At 35.7% G+C, this 13,337-nt stretch overlaps 1 pseudogene; it reads right to left on the bottom strand.

Moving 5' to 3' along the window:
- Window positions 1-11,575: 11,575 nt before the first annotated feature.
- Window positions 11,576-12,888, bottom strand: LOC124095279 (class I histocompatibility antigen, Gogo-B*0201 alpha chain-like; annotated as a pseudogene).
- Window positions 12,889-13,337: the final 449 nt, after the last annotated feature.

The raw sequence follows: 13,337 nt of genomic DNA, 5'->3' as shown, positions 1-13,337 counted from the left end.
AACTATACTACAGAGCAATAGTAACAAAAACAGCATGGTACTGGTACCAAAATAGGCTGGTGGACCAATGGTACAGAATAGAGGACACAGAAACCAATCCACAAAACTACAACTATCTTATATTTAATAAACTAAATGCATGCATTGGAGGAAGGATAGCATCTTCAACAAATGGTGCTGGGAAAACTGGAAATCCATATGCAACAAAATGAAACTGAATCCCTTTCTCTCGCCATGCACAAAAGTTAATTCAAAATGGATCAAGGAGCTTGATATCAAATCATAGACTCTGCGTCTGATAGAAGAAAAAGTTGGCTCCGATCTATATATTGTGGGGTCGGGCTCCAAATTCCTTAATAGGACACCCATAGCACAAGAGTTAATAACAAGAATCAACAAATGGGACTTACTCAAACTAAAAAGTTTTTTCTCAGCAAAAGAAACAATAAGAGAGGTAAATAGGGAGCCTACACCCTGGGAACAAATCTTTACTCCTCACACTTCAGATAGAGCCCTAATATCCAGAGTATACAAAGAACTCAAAAAATTAGACAATAAGAGAACAAACAACCCAATCAACAAATGGGCCAAGGACCTGAACAGACACTTCTCAGAGGAGGACATACAGTCAATCAACAAGTACATGAAAAAATGCTCACCATCTCTAGCTGTCAGAGAAATGCAAATCAAAACCACCCTAAGATACCATCTCACTCCAGTAAGATTGGCAGCCATTATGAAGTCAAACAACAACAAGAGCTGGCGAGGATGTGGGGAAAAGGGTACACTTGTACATTGCTGGTGGGACTGCAAATTGGTGCAGCCAATTTGGAAAGCATTATGGAGATTCCTGGGAAAGCTGAGAATGGAGCCACCATTTGACCCAGCTATTACCCTTCTCGGTCTATTCCCTAAAGACCTAAAAATAGCATGCTACAGGGACACTGCTACATTGATGCTCATAGCAGCACAATTCACAATAGCAAGACTGTGGAACCAACCCAGATGCCATTCAATAGATGAATGGATAAAAAAAGTGTGGTGGCATTTATACACAATGGAGTATTACACAACACTAAAAAATGACAAAATCATCAAATTTGCAGGGAAATGGATGGCATTAGAGCAGATTATGCTAATTGAAGCTAGCCAATCCCTAAAAAAACAAATGCCAAATGTCTTCTTTGATATAAGGAGAGTAACTAAGAACAGAGTAGGGATGAAGAGCATGAGAAGAAGATTAACATTAAACAGGGATGATAGGTGGGAGGGAAAGGGAGAGAGAAGGGAAATTGCATGGAAATGGAAGGAGACCCTTAGGGTTATACAAAAGTACATACAAGAGGAAGTGAGGGGAAAGGGAAAAATAATACAAGGGGGAGAAATGAATGACAGTAGAGGGGGTAGAGAGAGAAGAATGGAGGGGAGGGGGATAGTAGAGGATAGGAAAGGCAGCAGAACACAAGAGACATTAGTATGGCGATATGTAAATCAATGGATGTGTAACTGATGTAATTCTGCAATCTGTATGTGGCGTAAAAATGGGAGTTCATAACCCACTTGAATCAAAGTCTGAAATATGATATATCAAGAATTTTGTAATGTTTTGAACAACCAACAATGAAAAACTAAAAAAAAAAATCCAATTCACCTAGCAGCGGATCAATTATGAACACTAATAAAAATTAAACATGCCAGGTAGCTGAGAGGATCCATAAAGCGTCCTAGATTTTCCCTCCTCTTTCTGCTTAATTGATATTAAGTTTTCTTTCAGTAAAATTTCAGGCCCCTCTCTTATTAATTCTGACCTTGTAACAGGCCACTTATCAGGTGCTCCATCATCATCTGACTTTCATACCTTCCCTTCTGTCGGAGCTTTCTATGGAATTTGAAAGTCAGATGAAGAAGAAAAAGCAATTTAAAATACTACATAGAATTTATGAATTAAATATTATATTGGAACCAATATGTGGGTTGTACAAAACTTTGGAACTAGCAAACCAAATATTAACTTATTCATAACTGGTGACATTTACTTATCATGTTTGCAAGTATTCCACACCAGTTGATTCTCTGTCCCTTTCTCTCTCCCTCCCTCTAACCCAGCCCTCCCTTTTTTATTATTATTTCAGGAATGACTCATTTTTAACCAGCAGAGATCTACCCACTATTAATCAACAAGCTGATAAAACAAAAGAATATCCAAACAAACAAAGCTACAATAAAAATCAATGCAAATTTTACAACTCAAATTTAGAAAAGAATGCAAAATTCAACTAAAAATGGGTCAACTGAGAATGAGGAAAATAATGACTAGAAGAGAAGCAATGAAGAAATAAGGCAAAAAATGCTTGAGAACTAATTCTCTCCACCCTCAGATGTAAGATGACCAACTAATCTTGAGGAAGTGTTATGGTTTAGATATGAAGTGCCCACAAAAAGCTCAGCGGAGAGACAATGAGAGACAACTTAGAGGTGAAATGATTGGGTTATGACTGTCTTGACCTAAGCAGTGCATTAATCCCTGCTAGGAATTAACTGGGTGGTAACTACAGGCAGGTAGGATGTGACTGGATGAGGTGAGTCCCTGAAGATGTGTCTTTGGGGTATATATATTGTCCTTGTTGAGCAGAGTGCTCTCTCTGCTTCCTGATTTCATGTCCTGAACTGCTTTCCTCTTCAGCCATGATGTTCTGCCTTATCTCTGACACAGAGCAATAGAGTTGTCTATCTACAGACTGAGCCCTCTGAAACCATGAGCCCCAAATAAACTTTTCCTCTTCTAAAACTATAGTGGTGAAAAAGCTGACCGAAACAGGATGATACTTAAAATGAAAGTCATACTAAAGACATCCTGTACAGAAAAATAACAAAACCCCAAAGACAATATGAAAATACTATAACTGGAGGAAAAGGTAACTTCACGAAACTACAAATCAGATTGACATGTCAGCTGTACCAGTGGACACCAGTTTGTGGAACACTTGCCAATGTGCCAGGAGAGGACAAGTGTCAACCTGAAACAAGAACTTGATGAATCTAACTTCTTATAAAAATAAATAAATAAAAGAAAGGGGGGATAGGAAGGGCAACAGAATAAAATAGACACTAGTATTGCTGTATGTATATACGTAGTTGTAAAACCAATGAGATTCTGCAACCTGTACACTTGGAAAAATGAGAAATTATACCCTATTTGAGTCAAATGAATGACATGTCAAGATCATTGTATTGTCATGAGCAACTAATTAAAAAATAATAAAAAATAAAAATAAAATAAAAATGCCTTGAAGAGTTAAGATAGCTCTTCTCCCAAGTGATTTCAATATTATAGAAAACTTTGTTTATAGAAGAAATATCTGAGCCCAGAACAGAGCAGAAGGTGAGAACTGAGGCTAGTGGATAAAGCCAAGGTTTCTGAATATGATAGTATAGTGAACAGGATCTAATAGACAAAACCCTACCTACAAAGGGAGGAAGTTTCAGTGTTTCTATTTTGGAACCTAAACTCTCAGATTAAAAAAAAAAATGTATTTTTTGATTCAGTGCAACTGAATCAGTTCAGTTGAGTGTATTTATACTCCTAGAAACCCCCAAGATAAGGGGGTTCATTGAATTTACTTAATATTAATGTTACACCAAGATAAGGTGTAACACAAACACTGATGCCAGGCTATTTATATATCCTTGGGATAACTTGCCTAAATTAAATATTTCTGAATATTTAAATTATTTATTTCTAGGATATCATGAAGAATATTTAACCTCTAGTATAAATATTTATTTAACATATATCATTTGCATCTCAAACTCAAAAATAAATATGGTACAGTATTATAAAACTGCTTTCTGGTTTAAGTAATTTTAGGCATTAGTCATTCATGAAGGTTCTCTGATAATTTCCAAATAATATTTTGACTTTATAAAATTTCCCATGTGCTCTTTTGCTTCTTATTACTACTTATACATAAATTCTGCTCTATTTGATCCATAACTTGACATAGGAAAGAGCAGCAAATTACCAACAACTTTCTTATTAAACTGATAGTCATTAAATGACTTATAATAAATAATTTCTGTTAATAAAATTCTGTTAATTTCTGTTAATAATTTCTACTTTCAGGGCTTAAACTTTTACCAGCTTCTTCTGAACTGAAATTCATTATTTTATAATTATTATAGAGGGAAAATTTGAAATGCTTGTTGTAATTAGTCAACCTAACTTCTGTTAAAGTTTCTTCATCTTCAATCTTTAATCCTTTATAAACATCATTTGGACAAATTTTAATATTAAATAAATTCAAAGAACACAAATGAATTTATCTTCATCAGAAGGTATTATCAGCAGAATAAGAAAGTCAACCACAAAATAGGGGAATATTTTTTCCATCTACTGTCTGAGGATTTATATTTAGATTCAGATCATATCAATTTGATTAATAGGAATATTACTCTAAAGAAAAATGGGTTAAATACTTAATCATATAATTTATAAAAGAGAATATACAAGTAGTTAATAAATATAGTAAAGTAGTTCTTTATTGTAAGGGAAATTACACTTAATATTATTATGTGATTTGACTATACACTATAGTGGCTTAAAAAAAAAAAAGGGACCATACCAAATGTTGGTTTTGGTGTCAAACAATGGGAACCCTCGTTCTTTGTTAGTATAGGAACCAGTGATAGTATACCATAAAACTGACAGAGACATCTTTATCATCCAATAATTTCCTTCAAAGGGTAGAGGGATAAGGAAGAGAAAGAGGCAAGAGAGAAACATTCTAGCAATGAGGTGAACATCATTGTCAGGTTTTAAGCCAAGGAATAAAATAACCTAACTTGTATTTATAGTATGGTTGTGGGGAAAAACCACACTGAGAATAAGATAAAGGAACATTATCCCAATGTTTCATTCTTATTCATTATATAAGTTGTAATTATCTGTTATTTTTTTCTTGTCTACTGACTTGTTAACTAATAGAGTATAATATACAGAAGTGCAAGATGTGTTGATAACCTTCATCTTAACCTCCTATTCCCAGTGGTCTTGCTTATGGTCACTCTTCAACTTTTAGCATCCCCTACTCCTTCCAAATATAAGAGAAAATGTCTCCAGCTGGCCAACCTGATGTGATGGGGTGGTTCAAAGGAGTTGGCTGTATCAATGACTATGAAAACAATGAAGAAACCACACAAACATGAGAATAGCTTTTTCATGATAGCAGAGGTCAGGGATAGATCTGTGACTTCAAAGATCAACTCCCACGCTAGAAAAAGGGCCAGGGGAGCAAGACAGACAAACGAGAGAGTGAGCACACCACAAAAACTCCTCTATTTATTGGGGAAAGGACATGCAATAAAATGTTCCACCCAAATACTGTAAGAATTTGGATTGGGACGGGTGGATCTTGCTTTGTGATGTCTAGTGGTCAGCAGATTGATTGACATCTTGGCAAGTCACCTCCATCTTAGGTGCTGTGTGGGAAAGAAAAGGCACACGTGGGTTGCACAGCCCAAAAAGTGTGTATCCTCAGACCAATCCCCTCATACTCTCAAATGTGCATAGCTCACACACACAGCCCATTGATGGCTCATGACAAGAAAACATAATTTTCTCTCTGAGCCTGGCTTATTTTGCTCAAGATTATGGTCTTTATTTCCCATCCATTGTTTTGAAAATGACATAATTTCCTTTTTCTTTATAGCTGAATAAAATTCCATGTGTACATATACCACAATTTTTTTATCCATTCATCTGGTGATGGGTACATAGGCTAGTTCCATACTTGGCTATTGTGAATTGTGCTGCAATAAGCATGGATATCTATATATCTCTAAAATATGTTTTAATTATTTTAGATAAACATTAAGTAGTGATAGAGCTGGATTGAATGGTAGTTCTACTTTTAGCATTTTGAGGAAACCTCATAATGATATCCATAATGAATGTTATTAGGGATTTTCATTCCCACCAACAGTCCCTCCCCACTCCCACATCCTCATCATCATTTATTATTATTTATATTCTTGATGATTGCCATTCTAATTGGATTGAGATAGAATTTCAGTGTAGTTTTCACTTGCTTTTTCTTGATTGATAAAAATGTTGATAATTTTTTCATGCATTTATTAGCCATTTGTACTTTTATTTTGGTACCAGGGATTGAACTCAGGGGTGCTTAACTACATCTCCAGTCACTTTATGTATTAGAGAAAGAGAAATAGAAAAGGAAATTTTGTCATTTGCTACTAAATGGATGGAAATGAACCATCATGCTAAAAGAAATAAGCCAAACTCAGGAATTCAAGGGTTGAAGGTTTTCTCTCAAATGTGGAAGCTAGAGTAAAATAAATGAAAAGAAGGAATGATGATCAGATATCATAAAGATATGGGGAATATCAGTACTGTAAAAGAAGGATATTGAGAGAGACAGAAAGAGAGAGCTGAGGGATGGGATTAAGGAGGAAATATGAAATAAATTTTTAAGAAATTATGTGTATATATAAATATACAGAAGGAATTCTACTTTTATGCATAACTGGAAAGAACCAACCAAGAATTAATAAATATATGAGCAAAAGGAAGAACAGTAGAGTAGAGGAAGGAGAACTGTTGGTGGGGTTGGGGGGATAGGTAGGAGGGACAGAGAAAGGGGGGAGCATGAACTGAAATTGAATTTCATGCATGTACAATTCCGTCAGGATGAACTCAACTACTACTTATAACTGTATATATATATATATATATATATATATATAAGAGAGAGAGAGAGAATTACAGTTTAAGTAGTAGTTGAGTTCATATCTATATCCTGTTTTCATAGTGTCCCAGAGGTTCTTGTGTGTGTCATATCATTATTCTCATTTGATAATACGAATGTTTAAATTTCTACCCTGATTTTTTCTGTCACCCATTCATCATTCAAAGGTGTATCGTTCAATCACCATATATTTCTATAGTTTGTGTAAAGATTTTTGGTGCTGGTTTCTAATTTCATTCCATTATGATCTGATGAGATGCAAGACATTATGTCATTTTCTTTGTATTTGCCAAGAGTTGCCTTGTGCCTTAAAGTATGGTCTATGTTGAAGAATGTTCCATGAGCCCCTGAGAAGAAAAGTATATTCAGGTGTTACTGGATGAAATATTCTACAAGTGTCTGTTATGTCCATTTGATTTTTAATATTTTTCAGGTCCAAAGAGTCTTTACTGAGTTTATATCTGAATGAATTAATTGTGAGACAAATATGTTGAATTTACCCAGTATTATCATGTTGGGGTCTGTGTGACACTTTAAATTGTGTCTCTCTTTTGTAATTGGGTGCAAAAATATTTTGGGGATAAATATTTACTATTATTATATCTTCTTCGATTGTCCCCTTTACCAATATGAAATGAACTCCTTTGTCTCTTCTGATTAATTTTGTCTTAAATTCTGCTTTGTCAGTATGAGAGTAGCTACTCTTGCATGTTTTTGAGCTACATTTACATGATGTATCAATTTTCACCCTTTCACTTTTAGCCTGCATTTGTCTTTGCCAGTAAGGCGAGTCTCTTGAAAACAATATATAGTTGGATCTTGTTCTTTAATCCATTCTGCCAGTCTATGCTTTTAATTAGAGAGTTGAAACAATTTATATGTAATGTTTGTACAGAGAGATGTTTATTGATTCCTCCCAGTTTGATTTATTTTTAATCTTGAATTTGATCCTGTTTTCCCTTAGGTTAGATACTCTTACCATGAGATTTATGCATTTGTGAGCTCTGGGATTTGGTTTTGATGTCTTCTGTGGGGAGTATTTCTTTAAGTAAGTTCTGTAATGCCTGCTTAATAGTCATGAATTCTTTTAGTTTCTGCTTGCCTTGGGTGGTTTTTATTTTTATTTTGTTTTCATGGATACCTTTTCTGGATATAGCAATATTGGTTGACAGTGATTTTTTTTTTCACTTGGAACACATCATTCCAAGCCCTCCTGGTTTTTAGAGTTTATACTGAAAAATTAGAGGTATTTCTGATTGGTTTGCCTCTAAATGTGACTTGATATTTTTATTTTGAGGCTTTTATAATTTTATCCTTGTTCTGGATGCTAGGTATTTTAATCATGTGCCATGGAGAGGCTCTTTATTGATTTTATTTATTGGGGATTCTGAATGCATTCTCAAGGTTTGATAATTTTTCTGTTATTTCCCTAAAGAGGCTATCAATTCCATTAGCCTATATTTCACAATCATTTTAATTTCAATGATTCTTTGGTCTCTTAACATTGTCCCCAATTCTTGTATGTTCTGAATATGGTTAATCATTTTCTTTTCTTTAGTACTGTTTAAGTATTTAAATCTAGCCACTTTATGTTCCAGCTCTTGGATTCATCTTCAGCATGGTCTTGTGTATTAGACTTTCAAAGAAACATCTTATTTGCCTTATCATGTCTTTCATTTACAAGATTTCTATTTGGTTCTTTTTCAATATCTCTATATCTTTATTGAAATCCTCATTCATATCTTGTAACTGACTTACTTAGTTTATTCAGTTGTTTTTCTGCATTTTCTTGGAATTCATTGATTATTTTGATAACCATTTTTTGAATTATTTATCTGGTATTTTATTCACTTCAATGTCTTTGGAGTCAGTTGCTTGTGAATTATGAAGTTTAGGAGACATTGTGTTACCTTTCTTTTTATATTTCTTGGATTCCTGTGTTGGGTTTATGCATCCATTGGGATGAATTTCTCTCTTGCTCTTATGTCTCTAAAGTCTAAAATCTCAAAAATCATAACACCCAATGATTAAAATCCCAAATGATTAAATGCTGAAAGCTGATTTCCCACTGGAAATTCCTATGGGAGAAAAAAACTACTTATATTAGAGAGTTAGAAAGCTAAATTCTGGGGAATGCATTGGTCAAGCAATACAAGCTACAACAAAAACTTGCTAAGAGTGTGTCATTTGTCTGCATTGGCATCTCTTCAGCTGATGAAATTACAGAAGCTGTTAATGAATTAAAGATGCATTTGTCTGAAGAAGCCAGTGAAGTTACTGATAATTATGTGCACAGTAGGATAAGAAGATATTTATGTAATGGTGTTCAATCACCAGTATTGTTTCTGCTCAGTTTGTGGTCTGTTTGAGTGGATACAGATGGGTTTTCACACACCCCAAACAACACAGAAGTGTGGCACAGCAGATTACAAAGATTAATAGGGAATTCTTATATCAGTGTATATCAAATCTAAGAAGAATTTAAAAGCTGTATTGCCACATAGAAAATGAATGTGAACATATTCTCAAGAAAAGCCATGGCCTAAAAGAAAAAAAAAGAGAGACACTATTCATTATGATATGAGACTTCAGAATATAGTTAATGATCATGAAAGAACACCAGCTTATGAACTAGGTCCATTAGTTATCTGTATTCTATCCCTGTAATATACTTTTTTCATATTTCAAGTTCTTCTTAGTTTCCCCCCACTATTTAAAACTATCAGCATTATTTAATTTTTTTCCTGTTTTGTATTTCATCTTCACAACATCTAATAATTGAAGTATAAACTGTATAAGGCCTTCAGAGTCTCAATATTTTTTAAAGAGATAGATAGATAGATAGAGAGAGAGAGAGAGATTTTTAATATTTATTTTTTAGTTTTTTTTGGCAAACATAACATCTTTGTTTGTATGTGGTGCTGAGGATCAAACCTGGGCCACACACATGCCAGGCGAGCACGCTTCTGCTTGAGCCACATCCCCAGCCCTCAATATTTTTTTATGACTTTTGCAAATGTGACTCTGTGAAAGTACCTTGTCAAGGCATTAATCTCTAGGATATATAAAGAACTCAAAACACTTAACACCAAAAAACCAAATAACCCAATCAATAAATGGGCTAAGGAACTGAACAGACACTTCATAGAAGAATACAATTGATCAATAAGTATATTGATAAACAAGAATATATGAAAAGTGTTCAACATCTCTAGCAACTAGAGAAATGCAAATCAAAACTACTATAGGATTTCATTTCACTCCTCTCAGAATGGCAATCATCAAGAATTCAGGCAATAATAAATGTTGGTGAGAATATGGGGAAAATGGTACACTCATACACTGCTGGTGGGACTGCAAATTGGTGCAACCACTATGGAAAGCAGTATGAAGATTCCTCAGAAAACTGGGAATGAAACCACCATTTGACCCAGCTATCTCACTCCTTGGCTTATACCCAATGGACTTAAAATCATCATACTATAGTGACACAGCCACATCAATGTTTATAGAAGCTCAATTCACAATAGCTGGAATATGGAACTAACCTAGGTATTGTTCAATAGATGAATGGATAAAGAAAATGTTCTCTATATACTAAGTGGAATGTGGCATACTCAGTGGATAAATGGAGTATATATAGTCAACTTTAAATAAGAGTGAAATTATGGCATTTGCCAGTAAGTGGACAGAGTTGGAGAATATCATGCTAAGCGAAATAAGCCAATCCCACAAAGCCAAAAGCCGGATGTTTCTCTAATATGCTGATGCTAATTCACAGTAAGGCAGGAGGGCACTAGTGAAGAATACCATTACCTATGATAGGTAGAGGAAGTGATGGGAGGGGAGGGGAGGTGAGAGAAGGGGATGTGGAAATAGTAAAGACAGAAGAATGAAACAGACATTATTACTGTGTGTGTGTATACACACACACACACACACACACACACATATATATATATATATATATATATATATATATATGACTGCATGACCAATATGATTCTGCAACATATACACTCAGAAAAATGAGAAATTATATCCCATCTATGTATATCAAAGTGCATAAATGCATCCTACTGTCATGTGTAACTAATTAAAACAAAAAAAAATAGAAAAATAAAAAAATAAAGTACATTATCTGAATGTCAACTGTGTGTAAGCACTGTAACATGTATGTAAAAACACTGAAACTTTCTCAGTAAAAGAAGAAATGTCTTTTTTGTACATTTATATTTGTGAAAGACAAAAAATTCTCAAAGTTTTGACTTTTTTTTTATAATTGTGTATTTGATGGTGATTTATTGTGCATGCTGATTCATCTTGTCAAAAGATTTAGGTTGTCCAATACAGTATTTCAGATTACTGCATGTATAAACCTGGGGATGCACAGTTACTAATCATAGTGATAGGTGTTTATACATTTTGTTTGTTGACCTATTTAGGAATATGGTTTATATGTTCATAGTTATTATACCTGTGCAACAGTCATTAGTATAGTTGCACATGTATCCATGTAACAATATATATGTTATTACCTATTTTATGGTATAAAGTAGCTTCTGACCAGTTCTGTCATGTTTCTAAAACAAATCCCTTTTAAAAATGCAAATAACTGTATTTTAATGAATTAAAAAAAGATTTCCCAAAAATTTTGTTTTGATCTTTTGGAGATTTAAATGTTTGAAATTATGGCTTTCAAGTTTATGGTTTTTATGGGTCAACCCTTCTTAGTTAAAGAGTCAAGAAAAGCTACCTGGGGCTTGGGAAAGAAAACTCTGTCCTCACCCTTACTCTACCTGAGTTCTAACTCACATCATAATAGCAGCAATAGCTTCAAGGAGAATCAGGCCAGCAACCATTACCACAAAGGGGATAGAGATCTTGGGAGCCCTGTCTGGGAAAGGAAGAGAGGATGAGTGATCCTGGCTTTCAATTTTCAGCTGTGACCCTGCTGAGGGTCTCCAGAATGGCTCCTGCTTTCTTGACCACAGGCCTTGTGCCCTCATCCCCTCCTTACTCCATCTCAGGGTGAGTGGTTCAGGAAACCCTTCATTATGCACAAGGCACATGTGTAACTCTGCTTCTCTCCCAACTACCACAGCTGCCCATTTCTGGAAGTTTCTATCCCCTGCATCCCTGGTATCCACAATCTCCATTTCCTGGGTCTGGTCCTTCCTATATCATGCCATGTCAGGGTGATCTCTGATCCCAGAGCTCAGCACTTCAGGGTGACCTCATGGTCAGAGATCGGGTGATGGGTGACATATGTCAATGGGGAATCTGCTGAGAAGATTCAGTTAACTGGGACATTTTGCATTACTTCCCATCATCCACTGAAAAAAGGCAGGACAATAAGTGTGGGGTGGGAGCACAAAACCCATACACTAATATACTCATGGATCTTGGGAAATATTCCTATTTTTTGTTATGTTCTAGATTCAGGGTGAGACAGTCCAGAGGAAGAGGCTCCAAGCCTCTGAGAAAGATTCTGACCTGAATGGAGGCTGAAAGCTAAGGAAATGAATTCCAAACTCATTGCGTTGGGATAAAGAACAAATCCAGAAAGTCGCTGAGGGATGCCTAAGATTGCTGCCAGAGTCAAAGGAAACTTATCACTTATTTTAAGGATCATCTTCCCTCCAGCCCTAGGACCCTTTAGTTGTAATTAAGAGAAGGATAGTTCTTAGAGTCACTCTCTGGTACAGCTTCTGGAAACTAAGTTGCATTCATACTCTTTTGGATCAGAGGGAGGACAGTATCCTCATGTGGATTCCATTATTCTCCCTCCTTATTGGCACATGGGGGAAATTACAGGAGATCTGGAAGTTGCATTGTAGCCAATGGTACCTGCGCGCTGCAGCGTCCCCTTCCTGCTCTCCAGGTGCTTGAGGAGTGTCTTTATGCACTCCCCTTCCAGGTAGACCCTGTTTGCCTCCGCCAAACCCTCAGCCTCCCACTTGCGCTGGGTGATCTGAGCTGCAGTGTCAGCAGAGGTCCAAGAGCCCAGGTCTTCTTCAGGGCAATGTAATCTGTGCCATTGTAGGCATAAACCAGAACCCAGGGAGGTGGTGCTAGTCTGGTCCCACCTTGAAGCAGTACATCCTTTGGATGGTGTGAAACCCTGGTCCTGTCCCATGATTAGTTTCCCCCACCTACTCCCGCTCTCACTTCAGCCAACTGGTGATCCTTTCAGATATTTTCCTTCCTGAAACAGAAAAGGAAACCTGAGCCCCACACTTTTCTTAGGTTAAAAATGAGCAGGAAAGAAGAAGTGGGTCACATTAGATTGGGTAGAGAGATGTGATGGGAGGGGAGGGCCGAGGAAGGGGGGAATGGAAGGACAGCAGAATAAAATAGATATTATCTGCTGCAAATATTACCTCTTCTAAAGTTGAGTTGACCTGCATTGCTTGTGGTCCTTTCTTTCCTTGTCTTTTCATACTGCTTGCATTTCTTTCTGCTTGGTGAAACTGTTGTGTTAATGAATTTTCCCCCTATATATTTATATTGCTCTTGTATAGTTGAAAAGTCTCCCTTTTGTGGAGAAAGACAATGTTAAAAGTTCTCAAT

Source organism: Marmota monax, unplaced genomic scaffold (genome assembly GCF_021218885.2).
Source record: "Marmota monax isolate L192 unplaced genomic scaffold, Marmota_monax_Labrador192_F-V1.1 WCK01_AAM20220418_F8-fsc01289, whole genome shotgun sequence".
Taxonomy (NCBI): Eukaryota; Metazoa; Chordata; class Mammalia; order Rodentia; family Sciuridae; genus Marmota; species Marmota monax.
The sequence above is the reverse complement of the archived record's forward strand: the minus strand, read 5'-3'. Positions and strand labels throughout refer to the sequence as shown.